The 11817-nt window shown below is 42.1% G+C and overlaps 1 non-coding gene across 1 annotated transcript; it reads left to right on the forward strand.

The window, feature by feature from the left end:
• The first annotated feature begins 10282 nt into the window (after positions 1–10282).
• Positions 10283–10421, forward strand: LOC128051824 (small Cajal body-specific RNA 11). Its single transcript, XR_008199754.1, has one exon. It is a non-coding gene; the product is annotated as a small Cajal body-specific RNA 11 (non-coding RNA).
• The last annotated feature ends 1396 nt before the right edge of the window (positions 10422–11817 follow it).

The following is an 11817-nucleotide window of genomic DNA, read 5'->3' on the forward strand; positions in this document are numbered from 1 at the left end:
TATCATTACTGTCAGAACTATGTGCTAAACTCATCTCCTCCTACTGCTTAAACCCAGGTTTGACTCCAAAGCTTGAATTCTTTTATATTTGCAGTGAAATATATATAACACAACGCTTAACCATTTTGACTATTGTAAGTATACATTTTTGTGGCATTAGGTACACTTACATTGTTGGGCAAGCATCACTGCCATCCATCTCCAGAATTTTTTATCTTCTTCCTCTGAAACTCTGTATCCTCTGAACATTCACTCCCCATTTCTCCCTCCCAGACCCTAGCAAGCAACCACCATTCTACTTTCTCTGTGAATCTGGGCACTCTAAGTACCTCATATAAGAATCATACTGTTGGTCTTTTTGTGGTTGGCTTATTTAATTTAGCATAGTGTCTTCAAGATTCATCTATACTATAGCATGTGTCAGAATTTCCTTTTCCAGGCTGAACAATATTCCATTGTATGAATATATCATGTTTTCCTTATTCACCCATCAGTGGACACTTGGGTTGCTTTTCCTTTTGGTTATTGTGAATATTGCTGCAATGAATGTGAGTGTACACATATCTGTTCAAGGCCCTGCTTTCACTGCTCTTGAGTATTCATACAGAAGTGGAATTGCTGGATCACATGGGAGTTCTACATTTTGTGATGTGAACATGGTTGAAGATTATAAGCCAGTCATTTTGTAGAGTCTCCTTCAATTTGTACTTGGACTTAGATTATATGTTTTGACTGAAATGTCACAAATGCTTTTTTTTTTTTTTTTCCTGAATTACACTCCACAAGGTGGCAAGTGATGTCTATTTGGTTACTGGTATTTTTAACTTAGATTCACTTTATTGTGGTGCTGACTGCCAGGTAAATCTACTGTAAAATTATTGTAAAGTCTCTTTGTTTAAGTATCTTAGAAGGAGATACTTTGAGACTATGTAAGTAGTTCTTTCCTCACCAATCTCTCACTCACTGGAGTTTAGCATCTTTGATATTTTTTGGTTGAAAGGTTACTATAAAGGTTAGTTAGTGGTAATTTTCTAATAACCATCATCTTTTTCATGGTCAGCAAAAGAGTCCGAAATGCAGTACTTGGATGCAATCTCAAAAATGATAAAATGATCTCTGTTCGTTTCCAAGGCAAACTATTCAATATCACCGTAATCCAAGTCTGTGCCCCAACCAGTAACGCTGAAGAAGCTGAAGTTGAATGGTTCTATGAAGACCTACAAGACCTTGTAGAACTAACACCCAAAAGAGATGCCCTTTTCATTAGAGGGGACTGGAATGCAAAAGTAGGAAATCAAGAAACACCTGGAGTAACAGGCAAATTTGGCCTTGGAATGCGGAATGAAGCAGGGCAAAGACTAATAGAGTTTTGCGAAGAAAATGCACTGGTCATAGCAAACACCCTCTTCCAACAACACAAGAGAAGAGTCTACACATGGACATCACCAGATGGTCAACACGAAAATTAGATTGATTATATTCTTTGCAGCCAAAGATGGAGAAGCTCTATACAGTCAGCAAAAACAAGACCAGGAGCTGACTGTGGCTCAGACCATGAACTCCTTATTGCCAAATTCAGAATTAAATTGAAGGAAGTAGGGGAAACCACTAGACCATTTAGGTATGACCTAAATCAAATCCCTTATGATTATACAGTGGAAGTGAGAAATAGATTTAAGGGCCTAGATCTGATAGATAGAGTGCCTGATGAACTATGGAATGAGGTTCATGACATTGTACAGGAGACAGGGATCAAGACCATCCCCATGGAAAAGAAATGCAACAAAGCAAAATGGCTGTCTGGGGAGGCCTTACAAATAGCTGTGAAAAGAAGAAAAGCGAAAAGCCAAGGAGAAAAGGAAAGATATAAGCATCTGAATGCAGAGTTCCAAAGAATAGCAAGAAGAGATAAGAAAGCCTACTTCAGCAAGCAGTGCAAAGAAATAGAGGAAAAGAACAGAATGGGAAAGACTAGAGATCTCTTCAAGAAAATTAGAGATACCAAGGGAACATTTCATGCAAAGATGGGCTCGATAAAGGACAGAAATGGTATGGACCTAACAGAAGCAGAAGATATTAAGAAGAGGTGGCAAGAATACACAGAAGAACTGTACAAAAAAGATCTTCATGACCTGGATAATCACGATGGTGTAATTACTCATCTAGGGCCAGACATCCTGGAATGTGAAGTCAAGTGGGCCTTAGAAAGCCTCACTACGAACAAAGCTAGTGGAGGTGATGGAATTCCAGTTGAGCTATTTCAAATCCTGAAGGATGATGCTGTGAAAGTGCTGCACTCAATATGCCAGCAAATTTGGAAAACTCAACAGTGGCCACAGGACTGGAAAAGGTCCGTTTTCATTCCAATCCCAAAGAAAGGCAATGCCAAAGAATGCTCAAACTACCGCACAATTGCACTCATCCCACATGCTAGTAAAGTAATGCTCAAAATTCTCCAAGCCAGGCTTTAACAATATGTGAACCGTGAACTTCCTGATGTTCAAGCTGGTTTTAGAAAAGGCAGAGGAACCAGAGATCAAATTGCCAACATCTGCTGGATCATGGAAAAAACAAGAGAGTTCCAGAAAAACATCTATTTCTGCTTTATTGACGATGCCAAAACCTTTGACTGTGTGGATCACAATAAACTGTGGAAAATTCTGAAAGAGATGGGAATACGAGACCATCTGACCTGCCTCTTGAGAAATCTGTATGCAGGTCAGGAAGCAACAGTTAGAACTGGACATGGAACCACAGACTGGTTCCAAATAGGAAAAGGAGTACGTCAAGGCTGTATATTGTCACTCTGCTTATTTAACTTATATGCAGAGTACATCATGAGAAATGCTGGACTGGAAGAAACACAAGCTGGAATCAAGATTGCTGGGAGAAATCTCAATAACCTCAGATATGCAGATGACACCACCCTTATGGCAGACAGTGAAGAGGAACTAAAAAGCCTCTTGATGAAAGTGAAAGAGGAGAGTGAAAAAGTTGGCTTAAAGCTCAACATTCAGAAAACGAAGATCATGGCATCCGGTCCCATCACTTCATGGGAAATAGATGGGGAAACAGTAGAAACAGTGTCAGACTTTATTTTTGGGGGCTCCAAAATCACTGCAGATGGTGACTGCAGCCATGAAATTAAAAGACACTTACTCCTTGGAAGAAAAGTTATGAGCAACCTAGACAGCATATTCAAAAGCAGAGACATTACTTTGCCAACAAAAGTCCGTCTAGTCAAGGCTAGGTTTTTCCTGTGGTTATGCATGGATGTGAGAGTTGGACTGTGAAGAAGGCAGGGCGCCGAAGAATTGATTCTTTTGAACTGTGGTGTTGGAGAAGACTCTTGAGAGTCCCTTGGACTGCAAGGAGATCCAACCAGTCCATTCTGAAGGAGATCAGCCCTGGGATTTCTTTGGAGGGAATGATGCTAAAGCTGAAACTCCAGTACTTTGGCCACCTCATGCGAAGAGTTGACTCATTGGAAAAGACTCTGATGCTGGGAGGGATTGGGGGCAGGAGGAGAAGGGGACGACCGAGGATGAGATGGCTGGATGGCATCACTGACTCGATGGAAGCGAGTCTGAGTGAACTCCGGGAGTTGGTGATGGACAGGGAGGCCTGGCGTGCTGCAATTCATGGGGTCGCAAAGAGTCGGACACAACTGAGCGACTTTACTGAACTGAACTGAAGTAGCTCTTCCCTCAGCAATCTCTCACTCACTGGAGTTTAGCATCTTTGATATTTTTTGGTTGAAATGTTACCATGAAGGTTAGTAAGTGGTAATTTTCTAATAACCATCATCATTCCTTTTGCATTTATTATTTACGATAAAGAAGTTCCTCTTCTCATTTATTTCTGTTAGTATAGATTCATGAGTTCTTTATTCACTGTATCCTAGTCTGTTGCTATCAGAGTATTTCATGCTCAAAATGTCCCAGATCTGGCTAGTAGAAGCCATTGCAGGTTGCTTCCTGTGTCCTTTTGAATTTCTTCATCGTTGTTTGATGACTTTCTTTATGACATGAAAAGATATTTCTGGGCTTATCTCATTATTTCCCTGGGTTCAGTGATTTGAGGAGAACATATTTATCTGTAGAAATAAAGCCACTCCTTAATGTCAAAAATGCAAAAGCAGGGTGTTATCAAGTGATTTCACGTACTTCCACTGCTGGCAAGCCCCGCAGGTTTGAGATTTCATTCCTGGTTTTCTACTAGATTCGTGAGTCCAATAGAAGACGAATGTGTTTTCAGTTCAGTTCAGTTGCTCAGTCGTGTCCGACTGTTTGCGACCCCATGAATCGCAGCACGTCAGGCCTCCCTGTCCATCACCAACTCCCGGAGTTCACTCAGACTCGCTTCCATCGAGTCCGTGATGCCATCCAGCCATCTCATCCTTGGTCGTCCCCTTCTCCTCCTGCCCCCAATCCCTCCCAGCATCAGAGTCTTTTCCAATGAGTCAACTCTTCGCATGAGGTGGCCAAAGTACTGGAGTTTCAGCTTGAGCATCATTCCCTCCAAAGAAATCCCAGGGCTGATCTCCTTCAGAATGGACTGGTTGGATCTCCTTGCAGTCCAAGGGACTCTGAAGAGTCTTCTCCAACACCACAGTTCAAAAGCATCAATTCTTCGGTGCTCAGCTTTCCTCACAGTCCAACTCTCACATCCATACATGACCACTGGAAAAACGATAGCCTTGACTAGGCGGACCTTTGTTGGCAAAGTAATGTCTCTGCTTTTTATAGCCAGTTAAATATCAGCTGTGAGCTTGAGAGTCCCTGAAGGGAGCACAGGAAGGAACTGGCACTGATCTGTGCTGTAGGTTGTTTGGTTTCCTCCAAAGGATACTTGGGGCCCTGCTGGCAGGGAGCTCGGTTTAGAGAAAAAGCTATCTTTACACATTTCTTTCTAATGGTAATAGAAATGAAACCATTGTTGTGAAGAGACACTAGGTTTAGACTACACCATATGGCAGTGAGAGGCGCTCATCACTACACTGTCTTTAACAGCGGAACTGAAAATAGCCCATATTTTTGCAGTGATCGAGAATTAGCCCCTGACTGCCAGGAAACACCCATTGTAGCAGCTCTTCAGCCATGTAATTTAAAATAATTACTAATTAAGTGAGAATAAAATAGAGTCCATGATAACAATAATAATCACTGTAGCATTGGTCATTACCCAAGTTACTGTTTGTTGGAGCGTTACCTAGGGGAAGATGGCTTGCCAAAGGCAGGAAGAACGGCTGGGGAGCCGCTGGCTTCAGCATTACTGCTGAGGTAAGGAATCAGGACCTTTCTGGGGTGCTTGGCGGCCACAGACCTGATTTTATATTCCATCAATATTGCTGATCTCATGTTGTTTCAAGGAATTTGCTCACTAATACAGCAGGCAGCATGCCATTGAAAACCAAGTGCGGAAACAGCTTTGAGGCTTGTCAGTGGACTTATATCATTGCAGGGAACAGCTCGAGCAGTTACCTGCCTATGACAGGCATCTCATCAACATCTTGAGAAAAGCGAGGCCCTTTTGCAAGAGTGCCATTGGGAGCAAATGTCCAATGCCAATGGTTATGAGCGGGTATGTGAGATAGTGGAGGTGGGACTCCCAGTGTTTCAGGGCACTGTACAAAGGCCTGTCCAGGTGTCTAAGAAAGTAAAGGGTGGAGGCTTTTGGGGTTAAAGGCAGGGTTTATGCTTACTGTTTTTTTGGTGATTTAAAAGAGCATGCATTCCTTTATTTATTCACTCATCGACAAATACATATCTACTATGCACCAGGCATTGCAGTAAGTACTGGGATTATGGATCAAGGCAGGCTTGGCTGCTAACCTCTGGCATCTAACTGTCTCCTGGGTAGTGAGAGATATACAAATAGAGACATGCAGAAAGTGCCAGGGGCTAAGAAAAGAGCACTTGACGGGAGAGCAGAGGCACTGTTTCTGCACTGTCCCTCTGTGAAGAGCCCTCGAGAAAGTTCCCTTTATGCTGAGGCCTCAAATCGGAGGAGTGTTTGGCTTACAAAGGATGAGGGGAGAATGTTCTAGGCAAAGGATGAAACCTAGTTTGAAGAACTACTGGAAGTACAGAGTGTGAGGAGAAGCATGGAAGTACATACAGAGGGAGGGAGAATGTGGCACAAGATTTTGGTGAGGTCAGCTGGCTTCAGAGAGAGGAGTGCATATTGGATTCTGAGTGCAAGGGGAAGCTTAAAGCTGAGGGGTGGCAGGACCCAGCTTAGATCTAGCTGCTGGTGGGGAATTGCCCGGAGCAGGTGGGTCCTGAGCTAATACAGGGACACCAGGTAGGAAGGGGAAGATACCAGATTCCCAGCTCTTTGGCTAGAGCAAGCTGGGTGAATGGATGCACTGTATGTTCAGGTGGGAAATATCAGAGAGGACAGCTATGTCTGGGAGTTACAATACTCAGTTTTTTTTTTTTTTTTTAATCATGGCAGGGTACACACAAACACAGACACATACACATTATGCTAAGTTACTTCAGTTGTGTCCCACTCTCTGTGCCCCTATGAGCTATAGCTCGTCAGGCTCCTCTGTCCATGGGATTCTCCAGGCGGGAATACTGGAGTGGGTTGCGATCCCCTCCTCCAGGGGATCTTCCTGACCCAGGGACTGAACTCATGTCTCTAATATCTCCTGCGCTGGCAGGCAGGTTCTTCACCACTAGCACCACCTTGTATGTATGTATGTACGAATGTGAAAGTGAAGTCGCTCAGTCGTGTCCGACTCTTTGCGACCCCATGGACTGTAGCCTACCAGGTTTCTCAGCCCATGGAATTTTCCAGGCAGGAATACTGGAGTGGGTTGCCATTTCCTTCTCCAGGGGATCTTCCTGACCCAGGGATTGAACCTGGGTCTCCCACATTGCAGGCAGACGCTTTCCCGTCTGAGCCACCAGGGAAACCCATGTACATACGTACCTATGTATGTATGTATATGTACTCGATCCAGGGATTGAACCCTCATCTCCTCTGTCCCCTGCATTGGCAGACGGGTTCTTTACTACTAACACCACCTGGGAAGCTAATATATACATATATATATCTCATAAAATTTGCCATTTTAACCATTTAAAACTGTACACTTCTGTGGCACTAAGTACATTCACATTGTTGTGCCACCATCACCACTAAAAATTTCCAGAACTGTCTCATCTTCCGCATCTGAATATACCCATTCAACACTACCTGCCTATTCTCTCCTCCCCCTCGGCTCCTGGCAAGCATTAGACTGCTCTTGGTACCTCATATGGTCATATAGTATTCGTCCTTTGCTTACTGGCTTACTTCACTCAGCATAGTATCTACCAGATTCATCCATGCTGTAGTTTATGTCAGAACTTCCCTTTTAAAACAATAATATTCCATTGTATGTATATGCCATGTTTTATTTATTCATATGTTTACTGATGGACATTTGGGTTGCTTCCATTTTTCAGCTCTGTTTATTGCCTGTTATTTAATGCAATTACAAACATGGTTATACAGGTATCTGCTCAAGCCCCTGCTTTCACTTCTTTTGGATTTATACCCAGAAGTGGAATTGCTGAGCTGTATGGTAGTTCTGTTTTCAGTTGCCTGAGGAGTCTCCAAACTGTTTTCCATGGTGACTGAACCATTTCACACTTGCACGTGTCAGTACACAAGGATTCCAATTTCTCCACTTCCTTTCCAACACTTGTTATTTATTAATTTTTAAAAATAATTTAAATTACATAACTTAAATAATAATCTTCACCCTAATGACTGTGAAGTGGTGTCACAGTGTGGTAAAACATTCAGATTTTTAGATGTTATATTTGAGATGCCTGAGGGAAATTCACATGGCTTGTCCAGTAGACGGTTGGTTATACCTCGCGAGATTTCAAGGAGAGGTCTTCTGGCCCACAGATGAGTTTAAATTCCACTTACCGAGGTGTGAAGCCTCTTGTAAGTGCCTCACCATGGTGGACCTTGTGTATTTGTTTTAAGGCATCCTACCCTACCAGCTTGTCTACTATTTAAGGATATGAGCTCTGGGCATTTGGGCTTATTTCTGGTGAACAAAAGACATTTTGTACCTGGTTCTCCCCTTTCTCATCAATATTACAGCTCCAATGGAAGTTAACCAAGAATTACTAAATATAATCTGCAAATAAAAGTGGTAGAAAGATTCAGAATGAGGCAGTTTATTGTCTTGGTCTTAGGAGGGATATCTAGCTGAAGTCAGATAGGGTTGATTGTCCTTTAGAGTGAATGGAAGGCATTTTTGTTTGTTTCTCCCTTTTCTTGGTAACAGAAAATGCATCTTTAACGTGTCTTTCAATTTCTTTCTCAGCTCCCTTTCATTCTCTGATTTCTTTACTCTTAATGGGATAGCATAAACTAGTTTTCTGCCGTCTTTTATTCATCAAAGCTGTTGATTTATCCTGAACAGAATGAAGGCAAGGATGTTATTAAAATAAAACAACTTCCAATTGAGCTGCTAATAAATGCTGAAATGCATCCACATTTTTCTTATTGATTATCTCCTGCCGACAAAAGCAGGCACAAGTTTGTACTGCACGCTGCCCGTGGAAATGAAACATTTAATTAGATGAAAACTGAATGAGCTGGAAGATGTACGGTGCTGGGCCATCAAACAATTGTTATTCATAATTGGTTGTTTAAAATGTCCCTACTATTTGAGCCTTTTTCACTTAAAAAATTCCCTACAGTACATTAAGACGAACACAGTCATTAGTAAATTTTCTCCTGTGCATTTTACAAGCTCAAGGTTGTGGGCTAGAATGAGCTCTGTTGGGCCATAAATCAGGTATAATAGAAATCTCGGAATTGAGAATTAGGAGGTGAGAGCAGGAGGTGGCAGTGTCCTCTCCATTTCAGGCCCATCTCTAAATGCTGAAGTGAAGGTGGGAGAGGAGATGCTGGTAGAGGCCCATGAACTCCAAAGGAAAAGTTCTTTAGAACTTACTAACTCTAATCATGTGCATGTAAAGCTTAATGTCTGGTAAATGCACGGATATTTAGCAATGGGAGTTTATTGAAAAGTGGGTATTCACTTTGCCAGGAATGTTTCAAGCACTTACCAGGTGGCCTGCTTTTTAAGGCAGTGGGGAAGAGAAAGATGGATGAGAATCATTGCCTGTGGCAGAAAAGTAGCATTTAGCCTGTACAGGCTTTTCTTCCTGGAACCCCCAGCAAGTTATTAAGATTTAAAGGCTTTGGTTTCCTCATTTGCACTTCTTGGGTATTAATCATACCTATTATATCAATTTGTCATGAGGATTGAGTGAGAGAAAGCCTTTAGCACAGTGGGCACACGGCACACACTAAATGAATGTCAGCTACTGGCAATAATATCTCATCTTCCAAATCTAAAGGCCCTGAAGGGAAGACATCATTTCTTCTATTATATTTCCCACAGCATCTTGCCTTGTACCTAACACCCGGCTCTTGATAACTTTCATCTGAATTAAAAGAAGCATCAATTTCTCAGTCATCCGATTCTTACAGATTCAGATGAGAGCTGACAATGGTTCAGTGAGTGTGTATTTACTGTTTTAAGTCACTTAAAAAATATTTTGCTTTTCTGGTTACAAAAGAAGTAGCAGCTTCTCCTGGGCAGAGACAGTGAGGTTAAGAGGGCAGGTGCCAGAGCCAGATTGCCTGGGTGTGTGTTCCTCCCCTACCAGCCTGCACCCCTCTGCCCACAGAGTGATTGGACTGTGTGAGAATTCAATGAGTTAAGATACAAACCACATGCACCAGGGCCTAGCACATAATATGTGCTCAATAAAGCGTAATTCATGCTGAGTAAAATAAAAACCAACCAAGAGATCACTTATTCTCAGGACCATGTGATAACTGCTAATAAATGCTTATTGAAAGTGTGCTCTGGGATTAACACAGTGTTAGGTATAGTCAGGCATCATGAGTAGCCCAGTTATTGAACCCTTGCTGCCACCAGGCACTGTACCCACTGCTTTGCACAAAATATCTCACTTAATTCACACAACAATCCTATGGAGACAGACAATGTTATTCCCTCTTTATGAGTTGAAAAAATAAGATCCATCAGGTTAGGTAACTTTCCAAGTTCATATACACAGTAAGTGATGGAGCTGAGATTCAAATGCGGCTCTCTTTGGTTCCAAAGTTAATTTTTATGCCACCCTACCTTGAGATGCCTGATATCAAATCAAGACCAGGCAGCTGGTATGAAAGAGATGCGTGACCTGAGTGAAGGGGAAGAGTGGGAGGAGTATCAGGAAACAGGCAATTGTATGGGCCTATGCCTTGTCTCCTCCCTTGTGCTCAATTCTAACAGGGGAGGCTGACGGGATGCACAGCGTTGTCCCTCTCAGTTTGGGAGAGCTGTCCTAAGACTAGGGCTGGCTCTTAAAGGCACGAAGGGCAGTTTTTTAAAAAAGAAGCAGACAGTTATGATGTACTACGTTCCATGCTATGACTGTAACTTCTGATTAGCCCTCAGATGCCTTCTTAACACAGTGATTTAGATTTGAGAGCAAAGCTGGCACAGGAAATGAAACCCAACTTGCACAGTGCTGCATATTAAGCAGGGACTCAAGCAGCCCAGGTGGCTTTTTCCAAGACTTCATTGTGCTCCTGCATGTTTGGGCCTGATTTTTTGTGTCATATCTCACCGTTTATGCTGCAGTGGAATCTCAGGCTAGATATTTTCTCTTTAATACCTGGTCCCCTGTAGTCACCGCTTCTGTATAAAAACACCATGGTGTGTTAGTTCTTCTTTCTCAAGTGTAATTTGGAGTCAAGTGGAACAGATAAACAATGTCAATGAAAATATCTTCTGATGGGACCTATCTGTCTTGAAATGAGGAGATAAAGGATGCATAAATGTTTAATTTTTCTTTGCATCTTAATGTTACCACTGAACACCCTTGGTCCCAAAGCAAATTAATCGTCACAAAATGAGAGTAAACCATACACAATCTGTACTGAGCTGTTGTCTATTGGATCAGCCACCCCTCGGCACAGTAGCACACAAGAGGCAGATCTCTCCAGCAGAGCTGCTTGAACAGCTGTGCAGGATGAAGTGTATTAGAAGCTTCCTTGGAAAACTTAGAGCAATGGCAATGATCTTGTAGCTTGAGGTTTGATTCTTGACCTGTTTGTCAGGTGAAGTTTCCCTCTCCCCGTAGAGAAGGTCCAGAGAAAGTCCTAATATGAGATTGGCTTCCCCACACATTCGTTACTATGTGAGTTTTACAAGTTACAGCCTCTCTGAGCTTTATTGACTTCATTCACAAAATATAGTTGTGGCTAGTAGTGTTGTATGTGTTAGTGTTAATCACTCAGTCATGTCCAATTGTTTGAGACCCCATGGCCTGTAGCCTGCCAGGCTCCTCTGTCTATGGAATGCTCCAGGCAAGAATACTGGAGTGGGTAGCCATTCCTCACTCCAGGGGATCGTCCCGATCCAGGGATTGAACCTGGGTCTCCTGCTTTGCAGGCAAATTCTTTACCATCTGAGCCACGCATACATAATTTTAAAAATTTCTAGTTGTGGTAAAATACACATAACATAAAATTTACCAAGCTAGCCATTTTAAAGTATACAGTTCAGGAAGCTAATTATTATATTTCAGTATAATTATAATGCTACCAGTATTTTTATTTTATCTTATTGCATTTTTTGTTGAATGAAGGATTTGTTAAATTCTATACTGCTTTACAATTTTCGTGTTTCAAACACATGAGTTCATCTAGTCCCATAATAACCCTTTTTTTCTCCCTATGCTTATATTGTCCCTCCTCCCTTCCTTCTCTCAACTG

Source organism: Budorcas taxicolor, chromosome 7 (assembly GCF_023091745.1).
Source record: "Budorcas taxicolor isolate Tak-1 chromosome 7, Takin1.1, whole genome shotgun sequence".
Taxonomy (NCBI): domain Eukaryota; kingdom Metazoa; phylum Chordata; class Mammalia; order Artiodactyla; family Bovidae; genus Budorcas; species Budorcas taxicolor.